Below are 6,563 nucleotides of genomic sequence, written 5' to 3'. Positions count from 1 at the left end.
CTTGCGAGGGTTGTGCCAGGAACAAAATTCCCAGGAATTGTCCTGTAGGCCAGTTGGTTCAATTGTCCATTCCTGCAAAATCCTGGACACACTTGTCCATGGACTTTATAGTCGATCTTGGTAGACCGGTTCAGCAAGATGTCACACTTCATACCACCAACCAGGCTTCCTAGTGTTCGAGATTTGGCTATCCTGTTCATTCAGCATATATTCCGTCTACATGGACTTCCTATTGATATAGTGTCTGATCGTGGGTCCCAATTCATAGCACAATTATGGAAATCTTTCTGTACCCTTCTTGGAATTAAGATCAGTCTTTCGTCTGCATACCACCCTCAATCTAATGGGCAAACTGAAAGGGTTAACCAGTCCTTACGATGTTAAACTTCAGAATTTCACGACAAATAGTCCTCTTTGTTACCCTGGGGGGAGTTTGCCTACAATAATTCATGTCACTCATCTACTCAAACCTCCCCATTCTACTGTAATCCCAGGTCCAACTCCTTGTATTCCCTCAAAGCCGCTTTTATTCCGGAGATTCGTTCCACAGCCGCTGATCTTAAGGTCATCTGGAAAAAAGTGCAGTCCTCTTTAAGACGAGCCTCATTCTTTGCAAAAAAAAATTTGGATCTCCACCGTACCACCTGCTTCGTCAAAGTGGGCCAGAAAGTGTTGCTTTCTACACGCAATATTAGGCTCAGACAGTCTTGCAGGAAACTGGGGCCTAAATTCATCGGCCCTTTCCTCATTGTCAAACAGATTAATTCTGTAGCTTTCAGATTGAGAATTCCCGGTTCGTTGAGGATCCCCAACACATTCCATTGCTCTCTGCTTAAACCTGTGCTATACCCAAATCAATCCCAGCCTCCAAGTTTGCATGTACAGAATTGGAACAAACCTCAAAAATATATCATTCAGAAGATTCTCGATTCTAAGAAGGTGCAGGGTCAGGTGTACTTCCTAGTACAGTGGTGGAATCGCAGTTTGGAAGAGCGGTCCTGGGTTCCGCGAAGATAACTTCATGCTACAAAACATCTGAGAGAGTTCTTCAGAAAATTCCCTAAGAAACCTGGGTGTCAGGGTTCCTTAACCTCTCAAGGGGGGGTACTGTCACGAGCCGCGGCGGTACTCACAGCCGCCGCGGCTTGCTTCCTGTGCCCCCGGCATCCCGGCTGTCCCCTTGACGACCGGGACGTCATTCCCGCTTACTGCCCAACCGTTGCCAAGGCAACGGCCAGACACCTACCACTGTAGTGCCGTGTCCCGGCAACAGAGGACAGCTGGGCGCGTTCGCAAAGCTAGGTAATAGCCTGTAGGCTATTAGGGTTAATTTAAATAGTTATCAGGGGCCTGTGTGTAATTTCAGAGCTAGGCTCTGATTGGCTGACGGAAGTATTTAGGGTAGTGAGGTCTGTAGCCTCACTGCCAGTTATAGCTTGCTGTTTCAGTTTGCTAACTTGCTCCTGGTTCCCTGTGCTGTCCTGTGGATACTTTGTTTGGATCTCCCATGTATGACCCCCTGCTTGGATTTTGACTCTGCCTGTTATCTTGTGACCCTGCTTCTTTGCCCGTGACCCCGAACTCTGGCGTATTAACTGACTATCCTGCTTGCTTGTGACCCTTGACCTTGGCTATCGTTTGACTACCCGCTGCTTTCTACCAGTCTCCTGGCCTGCCGCTGTGGTCCTGCATTACCAACCCACACTACATCTGGAGTTAAGTCCTGGGGCATCCGAGTACCGGTGAGCGCATCTAGCTCTAAGGGAAAGGCGGCTGCTGAAGGTGAAAACCTCCGTCATCTAGTTCTGTGGGTTGGTGATTAGGGCCAGCAGCCTAACACATATATAACAAATGGAAGTGGAGGTTCATTATGTATATCACAACAATCACTTTTTATCCTTAGAAAAGTCATCCTCGTAACACAAGTCTATATTTGTCAGTTTCATTTGCTAGAGCATTTTGATGAAATATTTTTTTTCCTGCATGTAGCAAGTTGTTTTATTTTTCCATTTAATCTTTAATAAATTGTAACACAGAACTGGCTAAAACATCTGAACAGACATCTAAGGTCGAATGAATGTGACAGATGAATTGTTGACAATGTTCCTATAATATTCCGAATGATAGCAACAGCCTTCTCTGCAACCTCAGGAGCATGATTATGGATAGCGTTGCACATTTCTCTGTTATATAAGTGTTTGTTGCTGAATGGTACATTGGACTCTTCATCTTCATATAGGCAAGTCCATTTCAAAAAATTTAAAATTACATTTTTCACTTGCAGCTTTTTAAGAGTGTTGGCAAAGGAAACTTCTTATATTTCTTTATGTAGTTTATCTTCAGCTGCCTCAATGACTTTACTTGCTGCCTCTCTACAATAACTCTCAATTTGTGTCATTGCGAGGATTAGCATTTCTCTATCTATTCTGTTCTTTTATGTCAAATCAGTCGGGCCAAATGTGTATACGTTTTCTATAGGTTCTGGAAAACAGTTTAGCAAACTTTTGAAGCATATTGTCTAGCGTCTGTAGGATTCCAGGTCAATAACACATTGTGACAATGTGCTCGATAAGGATGGTTCCTCTTCAAATGTTTCTCATTCATTTCTTCCTTGCTCGTTCATATCCAGTACAGACAGAAATTCAGTCAGCAAGAGTGAAGGATGAGATTTACTGTAGATGTTCTCCTAAGAATTTATGCAGGAAGAACATTTCCTCAGATTAAATTGTTTTATTCTCGGTTTCCCCTCTTATGCATCGATCCAACTCTCTATCAACAATGCCCAAAAGAGTTATTACAAACTCCTGGATGATGGAGTGTGCTGGCAAAAAAAATAAACGAGAAAAGTAGTTGTCTTTATATGGTGCATACTAGGACATATAGCAATTATTATTATTATTATCTTTTATTTGTTAGGCGCCACATGGTTTCCGCAGCGCCGCACATAGTACAAACAGTAGATTATACAGGGTATAACAGTACAGAACAATAAACAAAAAGTACCAATACTTCAGAAACTCCAGGCAGGCAGATGCAATAGACACGGAGCAGAAGAACGGGTAAGGAGACAGGAGGGAAGAGGGCCCTGCTCATACGAGCTTACATCCTAAGGGAGGGTAAAACAGACCAGACACAAGAGGAGCCAGTTGAGGGAATGGGAGAGAGGGGAGAATGAGCGGTGGTGATGGGGATTAAGTGGATGGTTGGTAGGCTTTGAGAAAGAGGTGAGTATTGAGTGCACGTTTGAAGGTGCACAGAGTAGGAGAGAGGCGGATGGAGCGAGGGAGGTCATTCCAGTGAAGGGGGGCTGCACAGGAAAAGTCCTGGATTCTGGAATGGGAAGAGGTGATCAGAGTGGAGGAGAGGCGGCGGTCATTGGCCGAGCGCAGGGAGCGGGCGGGAGTGTGAATGGAGAGGAGGTTAGAGATATAAGGGGCAGTAGAGTGTGAGAAAGTCTTGTAAGTGGTGGTGAGGAGTTTGAAAATAATTCTGTAGGGGAAGGGGAGCCAGTGTAGGGCAAGGCAGAGAAGGGAGGCAGAGGAGGAGCGGCGTGAGAGGTAGATGAGTCTTGCGGCCACATTGAGTATAGAGCGGAGGGGGGAGAGACGGGAGTGGGGGAGGCCGGTGAGGAGGAGGTTGCAGTAATCCAGGTGGGAGATGATGAGTGCGTGTATGATGGTTTTGGTGGCCTCCTGAGAGAGAAAGGGACGGATGCGGGCGATGTTGCGTAGTTGGAAGCGACAGGCTTGGGCAAGAGAATGAAAGTGGGGGGCAAAAGAGAGAGAGGAGTCAAGGGTGACACCCAAGCAGCGGAGTTGGGTGACAGAGGAGATGGTAGTGTTGTTAACGACAATGGAGAGGTCATGGTGGGATGGGAGGCTGGGAGGAGGAAAGACAATGAGTTCAGTTTTGTAAATGTTGATTTTGAGAAAGCGCTCCGACATCCAGGAGGAGATGGCGGTGAGGCAGTCAGATACCTGAGCGAGGAGGGTGGAGGAAAGATCAGGTGAAGAGATGTAAAGTTGAATGTCGTCAGCATAAAGGTGATACTGAAGGCCAAAGGAGGAGATGAGGGCACCAAGGGAGGAAGTATAGAGCGAAAAGAGTAGAGGGCCGAGAACGAAGCCCTGTGGGACTCCTACAGCGAGAGGGTGGGGGGAAGAGGAAGAACCAGACGTGGATACAGAGAAGGAGCGGTAAGCGAGGTATGAGGTGAACCAGGTGTGGACTGAAGCAGAGAGGCCGAGAGAGAAGAGTTTGCAGCAGGAGGGGGTGGTCCACAGTGTCAAATGCTGCGGAGAGGTCAAGGAGGATGAGTAGGGAGAAGTGACCCTTGGATTTGGCCGATAGGAGATCATTAGTAACCTTGGCCAGGGCAGTTTCGGTAGAGTGGAGGGGGCGGTAGCCGGATTGGAGAGGGTCAAGGAGGGAATTGTCCGAGAGGTACCTGGTTAGGCGGCTGCAGACAATCCGCTCAAGTAATTTAGAGGCATAGGGGAGAAGAGAGATAGGGCGATAGTTGGCAAGAGATGTGGGGTGATTAAAACATAACCTTTATTAAATATTGAATACAAATTCTGGCAACTCCTTAAAAGGCAAAATATTTAAATCTTAAGAATGAAAAGAAAATAATATGTGATTTAAAATAAAACCGGTGATCAACAGTAACCGTTTAACATGTATTAACTGTCTATCCTGTTTGTTAGTAGGGGGTAATCATTTAATAAATAAAGATTAATATTCTCTTGTAATTGATGTCATCTTAACAATAGTGTGTGACTCCTATCTCCAGACAATATCGGGTAGGAGTTTGAAGGTCTTCAGGGAAATTGGGTTTATAGAAATGAAAGACCTATTGTCAGAAAGTGCTTAATATTAGTAATAGTATATTTTGAGAAATTTAAGACATTTAACAGTTACATTGTATATTGGGCAGTGACTGTCACATGTTGAGGTCAAGGTACAAAGTATATCTCACTGTTCTGTATCCTCTCTTAAATTCACTCTATGCTATATTTTAGTTTCAGTGGCTTTTCACTGTCATCTGACAATTTGCCCCCTCTGTGTCAGTCACTCAGCATTCACTGTTACAGTACTGAAATTATGAAGTACTATGTAATTGTGTTTACTGATTTGCCTCTAATAAAAATAGTTATAATGTATTACATGAAAGCTTATAGCTTTTATAGCTCTCTTCAAACTCATGTGTTAGCAATTCCTTTGTTCTTACCTATGTTCCAAGAACCGTGATGTTCATTAACATTTGCATAATGATTTGCACTTATATCTCTGTACTAGATATTTAACATATCTCTATTAATACATATTTATTATCCCACATCGATCTCTATATCAAACAGATATTACCCCACATCCAAATCTATATTACATGTATATTATTCCACATAATTCAGATATTATCCCTCATATATCTCAATAATATAGATATTATCCCACATATCTCTTTATAATACAGATATTATCCCTCATATCTCTCTATAATACAGATATTATCCCACATATCTCTTTATAATACAGATATTATCCCTCATATATCTCTATAATACAGATATTATCCCTCATATATCTCTATAATACAGATATTATCCCTCATATATCTCTATAATACAGATATTATCCCTCATGTATCTCTATAATACAGATATTATCCCTCATATATCTCTATAGTACAGATATTATTCCTCATATCTCTGTATATTATAGATATTATTCCTCATATCTCTCTATATTAGATATTATCCCTCATATATCTCTATAATAGATATTATCTCTCATATCTCTCTATATTACAGATATTATTCCTCATATCTCTCTATAATACAGATATTATCCCTCATATCTCTCTATATTACAGATATTATCCCTCATATCTCTCTATATTACAGATATTATCCCTCATATCTCTCTATAATACAGATATTATCTCTCATATCTCTATATTACAGATATTATCCCTCATATCTCTATAATACAGATATTATCCCACATATCTCTCTATAATACAGATATTATCCCTCATATATCTCTATAATACAGATATTATCCCTCATATATCTCTATAATACAGATATTATCCCTCATTTATCTCTATAGTACAGATATTATTCCTCATATCTCTGTATATTAGATATTATTCCTCATATCTCTCTATATTAGATATTATCCCTCATATATCTCTATAATAGATATTATCTCTCATATCTCTCTATATTACAGATATTATTCCTCATATATCTCTATAATACAGATATTATCCCTCATATCTCTCTATATTACAGATATTATCCCTCATATCTCTCTATAATACAGATATTATCCCACATATCTCTCTATAATACAGATATCATCCCTCATATATCTCTATAATATAGATATCATCCCTCATATCTCTCTATAATACAGATATCATCCCTCATATCTCTCTATAATAGATATTATCCCTCATATATCACTATAATAGATATTATGACTCATATATCTCTATAATACAGATATTATCCCACATATCTCTCTATATTACAGATATTATCCCACATATATCT

This window comes from Mixophyes fleayi, chromosome 5 (genome assembly GCF_038048845.1).
Source record: "Mixophyes fleayi isolate aMixFle1 chromosome 5, aMixFle1.hap1, whole genome shotgun sequence".
In the NCBI taxonomy this organism is placed as follows: Eukaryota; Metazoa; Chordata; class Amphibia; order Anura; family Limnodynastidae; genus Mixophyes; species Mixophyes fleayi.
This window is presented reverse-complemented; position numbering follows the sequence as displayed.